The 16539-nt window shown below is 40.6% G+C and overlaps 2 non-coding genes and 2 pseudogenes across 2 annotated transcripts; all 4 read left to right on the top strand.

Moving 5' to 3' along the window:
• Window positions 1-15248, top strand: part of LOC148723476 (uncharacterized) — a 46481-nt pseudogene extending 31233 nt beyond the window's left edge.
• On the top strand, window positions 1046-7258 carry LOC111324115 (uncharacterized; annotated as a pseudogene).
• Trnaa-agc (transfer RNA alanine (anticodon AGC)) lies at window positions 8552-8624 on the top strand. The gene has a single exon. It is a non-coding gene; the product is annotated as a tRNA-Ala (tRNA).
• On the top strand, window positions 10610-10681 carry Trnai-gau (transfer RNA isoleucine (anticodon GAU)). The gene has a single exon. It is a non-coding gene; the product is annotated as a tRNA-Ile (tRNA).
• Window positions 15249-16539: the final 1291 nt, after the last annotated feature.

Here is a 16539-nt window from a genome sequence, read left to right as displayed (position 1 = left end):
CTGTCTAGGATGGGGTAATATTCCCTGAGGGGGAAGGTGCACAAAATCTCGACCAAATAGTGTACGCTTGTTTTGCAAGCTCCACCCTGTCTAGGCTAGGGTAATATTCCCTGAGGGGGAAGGTGCACAAAATCTCGACCAAATAGTGTACGCTTCGCCGCTAATGTTACAGATCTACAACTTTTTTGCTACAACAAGTAGCTTCCTACAGAAGTCCTGTAGGAGGGACTGTTGTCGTTACAGTAAATGACCCCTCGACAACCTTAACAAAAGTAAAATAAACAAATTCGAATGGATATTTTTTTTGTTGCTGTCGAAGGCTGAAAGACTCTGGTAGCATACGTTGGTTGTCTAAATGTCTTGAAAACGTAGTTTGTGTGGTGTCGGTACTTGATGACGTCTGTTTAGGTGAGTCTGTGCTAAGTTAGAAAACCAGCCTTCCAGATTTTTTCCAGTCATTGAACGTAGTTAGTACTGTAGGCTGAGAATTGGGCGAGTCACTGATGTTCAGCAATGTGATTCTTGACATCATGCGCCACTTCTCGTTGATCGTTTCTTTTCGGTCAGTCTTGGGTTCAGACTCCCACCATTCTCTCAGATGTAGGAAGTTCTGCAGTCGGAGTAATCGATCTTGTAAACTTCTCGTTTTCTTTGATCAGTTTGTCTTCGTCTTTGTAGACCTCGAGTTTGAGTTGCAGCCCGAGCATATCGCTTAGAACTTTCTCCGTAGAGATATTAAGGTTAGGCACTTGTAAAACGTTATTGCAACTACTTCATTTGTATTTTAATATGAAATGTTTTAGCACGCGTTTATTGCACTATTTATTATATATTTTAAGCAGCTTCATTAACGTTTTGTTGTTTGACGGATTTTACAGGTACGTGGGCGTCGCCACCTTCTCTTCGCCAGCCAGCAAAAGCTAGAGGTGTTGTACAGAGCCAAGACCTGGTATGTCGACGGTACTTTAAAACTTTGCCGAAACCCATTCAGCCAGCCACTGACCATCAACGCGTTCGTGCATAGGTCCTGCTCCTGTTTGCGATAATGTCAGAGAGAAAGAAAAGCCACCATAAAGCCGTTATGAAAAACGCACTCGAGTTGCTGCCAACAACACAATCCGTTAAGCGAATAACGCTTTACTATGAAAGAGCAGTTTAGAGTGTTCTCCGAAACCTCATAATGGCAGTGACGATCCAGGGCTGTTGCTCTCATTGGACACAAGCCCTATATAGAAAGGTATATTGAATTAAATGTCCAGTGTAATCAATATTCTGTGTGTCAGTAGTCAGAAAGTAGACGAAATTAGATTTGGGCATTTACATTGCTCTAGATATAGAAGTGGTAACGTTAAAGCTCTTTTGTTTCAGGCTCAAGAACTTGGCCTGCAATCACCATACCATCACGACCATGGAACTTACCAGTTGCTTCGCAAGTTCATGGCCCTATCATTCCTTCCACCCGACGCCATTCCAGAAGAGTTCTTCAAGCTCAAAAGAAAGGCCAGAAGAGACCAGCTGAAAGCCTTAGCCAACTATTTAGATCACAACTGGATCTTCACCAACACCTGGCCGCCGTCCAGTTGGAGTGTGTACCTGAGAGCCATTCGGACCAACAACGACGTAGAAGGATGGGAAACCGGGCTCAACCGATGGGCGCAGGTAAGTTAATTCTATTTCATAATCAGCCTAGGTCGTGAGGGACCTGTACGAGAGAGAGTAGCGCAATGCATCAACCCAGTTTGTGGTATCATTATAACGTCTGAATTCCTTGTTTTTTTTCGCTGATTTGCAAGAGTCCTAGAGAGGTAATATTTTTGCCCTTGTACCGCATTGAATTAGTTTTTTGTGCCATCTTGTGTTTCCAGCGTTTTTTCTCAAAAGGAACATGGCTGCCAACAACGACAATACAATACAATACAATATTCTTTATTTAACGAAGGTCACGTAATTAACCCTAATGAGTTATCTAACTTACGGCCTTAACAACAATACACCAGTAACCAGGCCAGACCAAATCACAGTAATCTCGTGAAGTGGGTTCTTTAACGTCCTGTCACTCCCGACTCCCTTGGGAGTCCAAGGTTTTGCCGTTCAGATGACTTTTGGCTGGAATCGCCATGTGCTCGGGTTTGCGGATCTTTTTTTTATTTTTTTATCCATTGAAGAGAGTTTTAAAAAGAGCGTTATTGTGTCTTTCGTTGGCTTAAGCGAACGGTTCGGTGAGTTAGTATTTGTTTTTTTTTTGTCGTTCAGGCAGGTATTTGGAGTTTGATGCCTTCTTTGTTTGTTATATTCAGAAAACCTTTCACTTTCACTTTCATTGACCAAGGCCGTGCGGCCAATGTATGAGTTCGAGTTTTCGGCGTTCGTTTGAGATAAATAAACACAGTTTTCCAACAGTTTTCGAACCTAGCGCTTCGTTTTCTCGGCTGGAAATTATATTTGTGTCAACATGTCTACCCATTCATGTCCCGAGGCAAATTAACTTATAGTTGCAGGAGACGGGACCTGCATTTATTCGTCCCTATCCGAGAAGACTAGAATATCTAACCATTTCTTGAACGATTTTATAGAAAGGTAGCATATTCTTCTCAATTATTTTAAGACCCTGAGGGTTGGTCCGGCCGGGGCTCGAGCCCTCGACCTTCCCGCACAACAGTCTGGCGCTTAACCAATTGAACTAACCAGGAGGCGGTTGATTGTGCCACAGAAAAGCAAAGTGACCAAAAGTCTAGCGCACTCATTGCTCCGTTAAATAGTATGAAAGCTGGCATCGATTCAGGGAATAACTTGCTACAAGAACTCGTAAGCAGGAAACGGTCATTCCCTAACGATGCCATCATAACATCTTAACGAAGGAAACCTGGTACGACTTCACAGAAAGCCAACATAACATCCGCGGACGAGGATGAAAGCGATGCTTCAGAGAAAGCAAATATGCTGCATCAACATGATGCAAGTGAGGCAGATGCCTTAAGTTTATTTGGAGATGATATCGATGAAAGAGAGGATATCCTCCCTGAGGATATGTCGGATGGAGACTCTGACAACGCTAATTTGTTGTCTTAAATCAGTTCCTTTCTGAGTTGTTCAGAGGACACAGGTCCACCAATTGCAAGTGGTCTTGCTGACTTAGTAAATGGAAAATTTAATGCAGAGTATTCCGTGGAGAAGAGAAAAGAAATTCTCCAGAAGTATAAGACTCCGAGTAATTGTGACAACGTGCTTGTTCCCAGAGTAAATGAGGAGATATGGAGCAAACTGTCCACAAATGCCACACGCTCACTATCCGAACTTCAGCATTACAAGACACACTTGTTAAGGTGTCTAGTGCTATTATATGCAAAACTGATAAACTTTTAGAGCAAAGAGAAAAGAAAGCCATCCCCAGCTACAAAGCAACGATAAAACCCATGTTGGATTCTGTTGCCATGCGAGGTAATGTTTGTACAGAACTGTCATACAAAAGAAGGGATGCTTTAAAACCTTTCTTACATCAGGATTTTCGTCCAGCATGTGCTAGAAGCAGAAAACCAGGGAAACTCCTGTTTGGGGATGATTTACCTAAAACACTTCAAGAATTGAGAACTACTGGTAAGGTCATGACCAAAAACAGTTCTGATGCCAGATACTACAAGCAAAATACTGGCCGTCCTAATCAAGACAATAACAGATATCAGCAGAAGCCTTTTTTAGTGAACAGAGGGAGGATTTTCAATCCTCCCAGATCAAAACCAACTCAGGGCTCGACCCCCTTCAAGAGAAAGTTCACAAAGACTTAGAGGATTTAACAACTCAGGCAAGGAATTTTCCAAGGTATGATAGGGATCATCTGTTACCTTATCTTAGGCTGCAAGTAAAGTCCTTTAGAGCTGGCCCGGTATCCTTATCTTATGAGAAATGGATGCAATTGACATCAGATCCTCATATTTTGCATACAGTTGCAGGCCAAACACTTGAGTTTTCTTCCCATTCTTTTCAGTAATTATATCCTCCCAATTCTATCTGTAAAGACCACGTTGCCCTTGTTGAGGCAGAAATTTCTTCATTAAAAGAAAAGGAAGTTATAGTCCAATGTCATCATGAGTTAGGGGAATTTACATCTATATTCTCAGTTCCTCAGTTCCAAAGAAAGATGGTAATGGGAGACTCATCTATAATTTAAGAAAGTTGAATTGCTTTGTTGAAAACTCGCATTTTAAAATGGATTCTATCCATACCGTTTTGAAACTTGTCACACCTAATTGCTGGATGGCCAGTTTGGACTTAAAAGATGCATATTATTGTGTTAAGATCCATCCTGATTTCCAAGCATTTTTAAAATTCTCCTACAAGGGCACCCTATAAAAGTACACAGTCTTCCCAAATGGTTTGTGCATCTGCCCAAGAATGTTCACTAAGATAATGAAACGCCCATTAGCTTTTTGAAACAATGTGGTCATATCATATGAGGGTATATTGATGATCTATATATATCTGCAAGGCAAAACCGAACAGAAGTGCATAGCCAATGTAATCGCTGCCATCAGAATGTTTGAAAGCCTTAGACTTATCAAACATCCAGACAAATCAGTAATAGTCCCACAACAGCGCCTTGTTTTTCTGGGTTTTATCATAGATTCTATCCAAATGACTATTAGTCTCACTAGAGACAAGATAACCGACATAAAGACACATTTGGTTTGTCTCCTTAAAAACCCTTTCTCTGTCAAAATCCGTGGTGTGGCCAAAGTTATTGGTCACCTAATTTCCAGTTTACCAGGTATTAAATATGGAGCCCTGTATTACAGAAATTTAGAAATGGACAAGGTTACTGCTCTAACATTAGCCAAGGGGAATTTTGAGGAGAAAATTTGCATCTCCCACAAAGGAATTTCTGAACTACACTGGTGGTTATGTAACCTTGATAGCAGTTTTAATACCATATGTTGTCCCCCAGTAGAGGTAAGTTTGTATTAAGATGCATCTCTCCATGGGTAGGGTGCAGTTATGAACGATACATCAACAGGTGCGATGTGGCTACCCACAGAAAGCAGGCATCACATAAATTACCCTGAGTTACTTGCAGCATTTTTTTCTCTCCAGTGTTTCCATTCCTCCCTTGCTGGCAAACATGTTAAAATTATGATTGATAATACCTCTGTTAAAATAATCTGTGATAATACCTCATGTTAAAATTATGATTGATAATACCTCAAATAAACAACATGGGTACGTGTCATAGTGAAGAATGTAATTCTCTTGTAATTCAGATCTGGGAATTCTGCATTTCACACAACATCTGTTGGCTTACAGCGCCCATACTCCTGGTTCCTCCAATGAAATTGCAAATGGTGAATCAAGGTATTTTCATTCCCAAGATACCGAATGGATGCTCAACCCTGAAATTTTGACTGGGGCCCTCAAGACCCTTAGCTTTAGCCCAGAGATTGATTTATTTGCTTCTCGATTAAATAAGCAATTGCCTATTTTTTGCTCATTCAGACCAGACCCAGGAGCATCATTCATAAATGCTTTTACTATTTCATGGTATGATAAAAGGGTCTACTGTTTTCCCCTTTTCAGCTGTATCTTACACGTGGTACAGAAAACCATTCAGGATCAGGCAACTTGTGCGGTAGTGGTTCCCTACAGGCCCACTGAAGCATGGTACCTTCTACTGACATCTCTCCTCAAACTTACTCTAGTCAAGCTTCGCCCCTCAAAGAATCTACTGAGACTACCAGCAATGCCAGCAACTGTTTTATGAAAGGGTTTTATGAACTTCGTCCTTCCTTGCCTAGATACACAGCAATGTGGGATCTGAATGTTGTGTTGAATTATTTCCGTAAAGGTGCATCTGTATCAGAGATTTCCTTGAAGGAGTTGACTTTAAAGCTGACTTTCTTATTAACTCTTCTAAGTGGACAAAGGTCTCAGACAGTCAAATTCTTTTCAGTGGAGCTCTCACACCGCAAGTGTACCTTTGTAATTAATAAAAAAGTTAAGCAAAGTCGTGTGGGTACCCATCTTAAACCTGTTGAGTTTCTTTCATCTCCAGAAGATGAAAAGTTATGCGTTATTAAACATTTACAGGAGTACATTAAGAAAACCCAAGTCATTCGAAACGATTCTGGTCAATTACTACTTAGCCATGTAAAACCTCATGGCCAAGCCAGCAAAGTCACCATCTCCAGGTGGTGCAAGAGTGTTTTGAAATCTGCAGGTATTGATGTGTCTATATTTACAACACACAGCACTCGTTCTGCTTCAACATCCTTTTTAGCAGAGAGCAATGTCAGTATCAAAGACATTGTTACCTCAGTGGGCCGGTCAAATGAGATTACTTTCCAGCGTTACTATCTTAAACCAGTCAACAATGCATTCAATCTTGGTGACACGATTCTGTGTTTGGCTGACACCAACAAGTGGTCTTACTTTTCGTAAAATATGACTCTCTTTTATTACGAGTTGTGTTAACATTATTATGTTGTATTACACAAGTGTTTCGCTTGCTGACGAGTAATAAACCATGGTTATATAATGTTCACCTAGTTTTTTGAAATACAATTCCTTCTAATGATGCCTCTATGATTGCTCTAAAATCTCGGACTGGTCCCTCATGCGCTAGGCTGATGATGAAATAGAATTGGAAATTAAACGAGACTTACCTGTAAGTTGAAGTTTGATTGCAATTCTATGAATCATCAGCCAGGAATGTAGGGAGTGGTAGCCCACCCTAGTTGCAGTTTATATCCCCACCCGGTGTGGTATGTTAATATCATTGAGGCAATCATTGGGCCCTCTAAAGCCTGGTTGATGCATTGCACTACTCTCTCTCGTACCACTCCCTACACTCCTGGCTGATGACTCATAGAATTACAATCAAACTTCAACTTACAGGTAAGTCTCGTTTAATTTCCATTTATTTGCTTGTCATTACGCCACGGTTCCTTCGTTTTGTGGCGCATTTCAACCTTTCGTGTCCGGGTTTTATATTCATATTTGTTTATATTTTCCTCCTTTTCATCCCAGGGAAAAAGTCAGCTTCCCCTGTACATGCTGATACAGCTACTTAATACTTCACGAAGAGAGCCGCCTGACGGCCCTCCAAATCCGAATGGTTTCGGAAGATCAACTGTGCAGACTCCACCGACGAACGTACCGGCAGCTGCAAGTAAAGATCTTCATTCTTTGGGATCAGTAGGAGAACGGTGATGGGACGGCGAAGCAGTTGCTGAGAGCCTGCTCCGTACTCTATGGACCGCGAGAAATCTAGCAACCCGATCATCGAGCGACCTGGTAGCCTTTGGGTTCGGTCAAATACAAAACCGGCTCCTTTAGGAGCCACCTAATCTATATAAAGGTCATGACCAACGAAATTTCTAGCATAGTTGTTTCCGGTTTATTTATTTCTTGTTTCCGGTCGCCCCAGTTCGCAAGCACTTGTATACTTTGAAAATGGCTGCTAGCCAATTAAAATTCAAAACTTGTCTTAGTTCTAACTTGTTTCCAATTTTCGAAAGAAATTAATTTAGACCTTACTCAATCTGGGGGCGAACTCAATTTAGTGAGGTCGAAATCGAAAATTGTGGGGGTGGCTGATACGGTACAGTATAGTCACTGTACATACATACATACATACATACATACATACATACATACATACATAAACTTTATTTCCATTCGGATTTATGAATAGCACGAGATGTGCTAGTATCTCCGAATATATAACTACAAACAAATGACAATAAGTTTAAAATCGAGAGACTCTTATAAAACCTCATATAAAAAGGCTAATAATTATATACTAATCCCCACTAAATATATATCTTCTAATGGCACGTTTAAAAGCTGCTAGAGTGTCTGACATTCTTAATTCATCTGATAAGCTATTCCATGCAGAGGCAGCAAGATACCTGAAAGAGTGAAGTCCGACAGTTGTGGTCTTCACCGCTGGTATCTATAATTTCCTTTTACCCGTTAAATTATATGCACTTTGACTGCGCTCTTTGAGAAGTGATGTGATATACCCAGGAGCCATGTTGTAAAGGCCGGCCTTTGTAAACCATAGTTAATATGTCCTGGACTCTTTTATCTTTTAGTGATACCATATCAAGCCTGTTCAATAAAGCTGAATATGAACTTGATCTGTCTCCGAGGACTAGGCGTAGCACTCGCTCATTTACTATCTCTAGCTTATTAGAATTCCGTGCTCCACAATAATGCCATACACCACTACAGTACTAAAAGATAGGTTGTATAAATGCCTTGTATAAACGCAACCGTATGGATCCAGTGAGATTTCCAAAACGACCAACGACCCTAGACTGGTTATTGACCCTATCGCATATATGGGATACATGCTTCGATAAACTAAGTTTTGAGTCAATATTAATTCCTAGTAGATCTATATCATCATGCTGCTCGATTCTCACCCCATCAACTATAAATGAAAAATTAAGATCAGTTTCTCCGAGTTCGAGAGAATAAGATTTACTTGGATCAATGACTGGTAAAGAGCACACACAATATCTTGCACTACGCCAGTAAAACTATTTAGAAACAAGTAGGGGAATTAGCTCAAGTGGTAGAGCGCCCGCTTAGCATGCGGGAGGTACCGGGATCGATACCCGGATTCTCCATCTGTTTCTATGTTTTTTTTTTAATTTACAATGGAATACTACTGAGCTTATTGTTCAATAGTGAAAAGAAAATTTCTTAATACCTACTTATATTGCAATGTGTTTTCCTCGCATATGCACTTCGAAAAGGAGGATCAAGACCCTTTGATTATGTCGGGTGTTGTATTTGACTCTCAGTGTCACCATACACAAAAGAAAATTTCTTGGAGTTTTCTTTCCTCCTTAAGCTATCCTGTCCCTCATTTTGGTCACTGTAGTCAAGTAGTGGTAATCACATCCGAGTCACATTCAGATGTTCACATACTCGAGCCTTGCCAGGAATATTTGGGTTCTCAGTAAAATTTTTTGTTCACCTAAGGCCATCTCAAATTAATGCTTCGTTTTCCAGCGCCCGACCGAGCCATTTTTTTTGGAAAAGTAAAAAAAAAATATCCTGCATCGTTTTTAAAGCCTTTTTAGACATTTAACAGTCGTTTTAATATACATCTTTTACCATCTGATTATACCTGCAAGACTAAATGTGAGATTTAGCATGCAAAAGTAACTGGAACACAAACTGAATGATTCTTGGAAAAGAACATTTCGTCAAGACAGCTTTTTTCATTAATTAAACAGTAACTTTCTAACAGTCTTGCTTGTCAGTCTCAATCTCATAATGGGGACGACTGAAAGTTTAGTTTTAACACGAAGTTGCATTCAAGGTTTCTTCTTCTTCTTCTTCTTTCCGGCGGATGGTGTTACTGTTTTCGGTGCGGAGACAACAGGCTTGGCACCCTTTTCCGAGCAGGTCCGACAAACAGGGTGAACCACTTTGTATTGGCCCTTCATCTTCATTCACTGGTGCATCGAGTTCTGTGCTTCCACATCTGCAACACATCAGGTCAAACTTTTTGCACGAATAATACTGCTTTTCCACTGGATCACTGCATGAAATTGATCCTGGCGTACAATGAAGATTTTTTAATATTAAAGAATATACCACTGTATAAATTACAAGAGGAAAAAAACAACATTCTAAAGTGGAAACGCACCTGAAGATTTCACCTCTGCAGGAGGAAAACCTGCACCAGGGTATACGATTTTTGCGAGCTGCAGAAGATGGTTATGCAGTTCCACCCATTCCGTTGGATTTGCTTGCTCCTCGGCTGCTATTTCCGGCGGAAGTATCTTTGTGCTCGCCGCTTTACTCAGAACGTCGAAAGCATTCAATGGCTTGACAGCTTTTGCCTGTAGTTCTTCGTCTAGAACATCAAAATCTACAAAGTTCGCACCGAGGACATTAACAATCGTTCCAACGTTTTCTACGAGATCGACTGAAACGAAATTCAATCTTTCGGTTCTGCATCTACAGGCTTTTTAAAACCCACTCTACATTTGACACATACATCTAAATTGCCATCATACACATCGGTGAGCACTTCTTGAAACGACAAGTTCTTGTCAACCAACTTTACCCTAGGTAAGGCCACAACCCTCTTCTCTTTTCGTAATCTTATCACAGGTGCACATGAATTACTGTCTCCAAATAAAGAATAACGAACGAAGAAACCACGTTTTCGAGTTAACTTTGTAACCAAACTTTCGTACTTAGCAGCCCGGCCTTCTCTGCCACCCAGACCCCTTCAAGTGTTGTTTTTTTTTTTTTACCCGACCGACCGACCGACCGACTCACCCTCACGAGAGGGAGGGCAGTGGGAAACGAAACATTAAATTGAGATGACCTAAATAAATGTTTGTGCTAAATTTTGAAGGATATGGTCGAACAGGAAAGATGCGCCAATGATGAAACGATGCACTTCAGACACCATAATAATAGCTGGCCAGTACCTTTCTTGGCTTCTTACCTCTCTGATTACGATGTTTCCTTCCCGTTCATATGCGTTGCACGTTTCATTTTTCTCTCTTTTTAAAATCATTTATAAGGAATAGATCTGACATGAATAAAACTAGTGCTAACAAAAAAATGTTGAACGAAAGTATGTTATGGCCGTTAGCTCAGTCGGCAGAGCGTGGTGCTGATAACGCTAAGGTCGTGAGTTCAAGCCTCACACGGACCAAACAAATCTAACTTTTTTTCACATCAACAAACATATGAAATATATGTATGAACTGCGGTTATGAAACGTATATGTGCACGATCCTTCGCAGTAAAGCACTATTTGAGCAATAGTGAAAATCAGACCTGAAAAAAAAATTTCAGGCCTGTACGGGATTCGAACCACTGACCTCTGCGATACTAGTGCAGCGCTCTACCAATTGAGCTAACAAGCCAACTGGGAGCAGGCCATCAAATTAATTCGACATAAACCCGAAGGATCGTGCACATATACGTTTCATAACCGCAGTTCATACATATATTTCATATGTTTGTTGTTGTTTGATTTATCATCTACGGGTTTATGTCGAATTAATTTGATGGCCTGCTCCCAGTTGGCTTGTTAGCTCAATTGGTAGAGCGCTGCACTAGTATCGCAGAGGTCAGTGGTTCGAATCCCGTACAGGCCTGAAATCTTTTTCAGGTCTGATTTTCACTATTGCTCAAATAGTGCTTTACTGCGAAGGATCGTGCACATATACGTTTCATAACCGCAGTTCATACATATATTTCATATGTTTGTTGTTGTTTGATTTATCATCTACGGGTTTATGTCGAATTAATTTGATGGCCTGCTCCCAGTTGGCTTGTTAGCTCAATTGGTAGAGCGCTGCACTAGTATCGCAGAGGTCAGTGGTTCGAATCCCGTACAGGCCTGAAATTTTTTTTTCAGGTCTGATTTTCACTATCGCTCAAATAGTGCTTTACTGCGAAGGATCGTGCACATATACGTTTTTTTCACATATCTATATGCTTCTTTTCCAAACCTCTGTTTTTCTTACATCCTCTGAAACTACATCACAATGTTCTTCATCAATGGCACTTGGCTAACAAAAGTTCTCTTTCTGCATAGATGAATAATCTCAAAAATAGGTCGCAGGTGTTTTATACCTCTAACTATGCGTTTAATTTACCCAGACGTGACGAAAATTGGAAGAAAACTAATTATGTACAAACACAATCTGTCAGAATCAATGAGATACTAATTTTCGAAGTTTTAAAGGCTAAGCTGGAGTCAAACTTCCCAGAGGATACAGGTATAGGCGAGGAGCCAGTTCGACCGCATCCAAACTGATAAGTATACCAGCCTTGTAATGTTGCCCACTAATTGAATAACTTCCTCGTTCTTATCAACCAGTGCGCTTGTACTATACATGGATAAACGACAACAACATTAAATATCAAAGATTGCCTAAACTGAGAGTTTTTAGATGGACAGTATTAGGAAGGCAGGTTAAGGCAACTTTAACGATTATATCTAGAAAACATCACCCGCTTTAAAACTGGGCAAAGGTAGCTCAAAGTGATCTTCTGACAACATACTTGATACCTGCTACTCATAAAAAGAAATTCACATATAAAAAAGTTCAGCATTAGCATCAATATGGCCTGTTGGTGTAGTAGCATGATTCTCGTTTAGGATGCGAGGGTCCCGGGTTCGACTCCCGGACAGGCTCCTTCTGTCTTGAATAGAGTAGAGATTTTGAACCTTGATTCTCTTAGATAATCCCAAAGAAATTCACTTATCTATAGGAATGATCGGAACGCTAATATTTCTTGTGACTGAGTTGTGTTATAGTGTACAGACACCGCGATGTCCACAATAGTTGATGGGCGAAATAAAGCAAACCGTAAAGAGAACAGTTCCAATCAACAGTCATCAATTGCTGTCATACGATTTTTTCGGTGGCCCATATCAACGTTCACGTTCCTTATAATTTACATTAACATGTTTGGTTACTGTGAAACCTGCGTCAACTACAGCTGCACCATAGCGAGCAGACATCCTCTAGTGAGAGAATATCAGCTTATGTCCTTATATTGTCTTCCCTTACTCTAAGGAAAAAAACTGCGACCTGGTGAGCGAATTAACAGTAAATCGTCAAAAATAAAAACCAAGAGAACAGCTGATGACAACAGATAACAGTAGCTTTGACGAATTTCAAACAACGGCAATTTCTCCCCTATCCATTAATTGAACTATGTACCAACTATGTAACACGAAACATAAATGTTGAGAGAACAAAGCGAAATCGGTCGGTGTAAAACGCAGACTGCAGACCGAGGGTAAAATGCAGACTGCAGACCAGGGGTAAAATGCAAACTGAGGGTAAAATAAAATAACAATAAAAAACAAGACTTGGGAGTCTTCCTACGCGTACCCGTAATTTTTTTTCAAAATCCCGAAAACTCAAACCAAAAGGCGTTTATTCGCCTTAGTCAAGCTTATTATCAACCTCGAGTTCTTGAACTACCCATTTTCTTGAACCAAGTTTCCCACAAGCGCCCAAACTAATCATAATATATTCTACGCATCTTACCTTTGTTTACGTGTCGGCCATTTTGAATTGTGCTTACGCGATTAGGTCTGGGATCGAGTAACTCTTTCAGCGTTTATATTCTTCATATGGCCTTGGGATTGTTCGGAAGACAAGGCAAGCAAAACCCGACAGGACAACAACAAAGAAAGGTAAAATTTTAGGTATCGAGCATAGTTTGTGAAAGACATTCAATCTTTGTACTCGACTTCAATGTATCAAGAGGTTTGTGAATTGATATTTGCTGAAAGGTGACACTGGGCTATCCAAACACGAAAAATTATAACATTTCGGCTTCTCAAATAATTGTTACTATGACCATTTTGATAGAGGAGATGCCAAAACTCAACGTTTCTAGGGCCATGTGAGTTGAGGACCATGTGAGTTTACTGCGTGAAGCGGCCTAAGTGTGTTTCGTGAGTCCTGACGTGACATTATTTTACAGGTACGAACATTCTTTATTTCATCCTCATGACTCGTTTTTTATTATTAATATTTTATTTTACACTCAGTCTACATTTTACTCCTGGTCGGCAGTCTGCAGTCCGTATTTTATAAGTTAGAAAGAGAGAGAAAAGGGAAAGGGAACACCCTAATCCAAGAAAGCAACTGCCCAGCTATCGTTATAGTGTCTGAGGTACATCATTTCATCATTGTTCAACCGATGGCCGTCAATGAAACTAATCATAAATTATTGTTAGAGGTCTAACAATGAGGGAGTACGCCTCATTGTTAGACCGTCTTTTTCTTAACTTTATTAATTAATATTAATCTTAATATTAACTTGGATATTAACCTTGGATACTATCCTAACTCCAAGAAATGATAGCTTGTTGTTAAGCCGGAAAAGGAAGGCCACGCGAAGGAAATGTTTGCAGGGACTGGTATCAATTTCACCACCGAGGGACGCACCGAGGGCCTTGGCGCTGCATTGGGCTCTCGGTCTTATCTTGAGCAATATGTGGGTAGCAAGGTAGAAGAGTGGGTGAAAGAAGTGACGAGGTTGGCGGAGTTTGCAAGATCTCAGCCAGAAGGTAGTTACGCCGCATTCACATTTGGGCTCCGACAATGGTGGACGTACTTTATGAAAACCTACTGCAGCCTTTAGAGCATGCAATCTCGGATGTACTCATACGTCGCTCATAGAACGTAACTGTTCTGAGGAAGAACGTAGTCTCGTAGCATTACCGGTGCGTATGGGAGGCCTTGGGCTCATTAATCCATCTGATACTGCAGATGCGGAGTATTCAGCGTCTGTTAGGGTAAGCGCTCCACTTGTAAGCAAAATAGAGGCGCAATCCCACGAGACCCCAGAAGAGGCCGAGGTACAACGACTAGTATACGTCACCCGGAAAGAAAAGGATGATAGACTAAAAGAAAAGCTCGAGGAGATGAAGGCCTTATTACCAGACAAGACAGAGAGCCGTAGACCTGGCCTGTGAAAAAGGATCCAACTGGCTTACAGTTATTCTTCTCAAACACATGGATTTTTATCTCATCAAGGGGGAATTTCGGGACGCTGTGAGGCTTCGATATGATTGGCCAATACCCGATAATCCATTAGTATACGTTTGTGGGAGCCTGTTTATAGTGGATCACGCGATGATCTGCCAGCGTGGAGGCTTAGTCTTTCAGCGTCACAATTAAATACGCGATCTACAGGCCGAGCTGCTCGACATGGTTTGTTACGATGTGCAGGTGGAACCGGCTTTATAACCTATTACAGGCGAAGAATTTCCCAGAGGGACTAATCCAGCCCCTGACGCACGTCTCGACGTCCGCTGTAGGGGTTTCTGGGAGCGACAGAGGGCCGCTTTTTTCGATATAAGGATGTGTCATCCCAATGCAGACTCATACAGAGATCTTAGCCCCAAGCAGATTTACAGGATTCATGAAAATGAAAAGAAGCGAAAATACAACTCCCGTGTAACAGAAGTAGAGCAAGGCACTTTCACCCCACTGGTATTTACAACGACGCGGAGGATGGCTAACGAATGCCTGAGGTACCACTCAAGATTAGCCGAGCTATTATCTGTTAAAAAGCAAGAGAGCTACGCCACAGCAATTTCATGGATTAGAGCGAAAGTGTCCTTTGCAATTTTGCGGAACGCGCTCTTAAGTCTAAGGGGATCTAGAACCCCGAGAAGGAGGAACTTAAACATTAAAGACAGGGATCTGAAAGTAGAGAAGGGTCGAGCAAGACTTCATTAAACTCATCAGTTATAGATTATTTTTATTATTTTTAAAGTACATTTTTCTTATTATTCTTTTGCGTTGAACTTTTGAAGACTATGCATTTCCTTCGTCAAGAGACTTAAAGTAAGATATAGACTACCTAAACAGCACATTATAATTTCATTATTCATAGCCATATAATTATGTAGTTTAGGTTAGTGATATTTTTCCTTAAAAGGAGAGTTGTAACTTGCAAGATTTTTTAAAATTTTTTATACACTTTCATGTTGGATTCAATAAAGGTTATTTCTCATCAAAATTTAAAATCTTAATATTAACTTAAACTCATTGAAGAAATACTCTCCTGGTCACTTTCAGACAAAAAATTCAACCGTCAGCCGTCAAAGATCCAAATATTTAACCGTCAGCCGTCAAAATCGGAAAAAAGTAACCGTAAAGAAAAACCTATCGTAGGCTCCAATATAAGCTGGAACTACGAAACTCTTTCCTTTTATAGGCATAAACTAGTGGTGACTAACTGTAAAACTATTAGACTAATAGAAAAAAGAAACATACGAATCTCAAGATGGAGAATCCGGGTATCAATCCCGATACCTCCCGCATGCAAAGCGGGCGCTCTACCATTTGAGCTAACTCCCCTCACTACCACAGTGTCTATAATGTACACAAGGCCATGGCTGAAACACATCGCGAATCCTACAATTGCAAATTTATGTCACACGCATCTCCCATTCACACATCACTAAGTCATATCATTTACTAAATAACATCAAAGACAAGGACAAACTGATCAGCAAACAAGAGGAAGTTTACAAGATCAATTTATCCGACTATAGAACTTCCTATATTGGAGAGAATGGTATGAATCTAAACGCAAGACTGAACAGAAACGATGGACGAAAAATGGTGCATGACACCATCAATCACATCGCTGAACATCATTCACTCACGCGATGCTTAGCTTACAGCACTAACTACTTTCAACGACTGGCGCTGGAAAGCAGGTTCTCTCATTATAACTAAGCACTGAGTCACTTAAACAGACCGAAAGATAGCCAACATATCTTCTGCCGCTTTTTGCGTTTCCATCGCCTACATTGTCCAGGAATTACGAAAGTAGCTCTAATTTAATTTTTTTCATGCGCGAGATCAAAGTGGGCAATCCCGAGTGGGCAAGATGGGCCCATCTTGCCATTCTTTAGCGGCTCTCGAAGTAAACAAGTCGTTCTTGATTCTTAATAAAGCGAAATTGTTTTGCAATATAATCAATCCTTTATTAACCAAGCTTGTTCGGTCAAGATGGCTG

This window comes from Stylophora pistillata, chromosome 9 (genome assembly GCF_964205215.1).
Source record: "Stylophora pistillata chromosome 9, jaStyPist1.2, whole genome shotgun sequence".
In the NCBI taxonomy this organism is placed as follows: domain Eukaryota; kingdom Metazoa; phylum Cnidaria; class Anthozoa; order Scleractinia; family Pocilloporidae; genus Stylophora; species Stylophora pistillata.
This window is presented reverse-complemented; position numbering and strand designations above follow the sequence as displayed.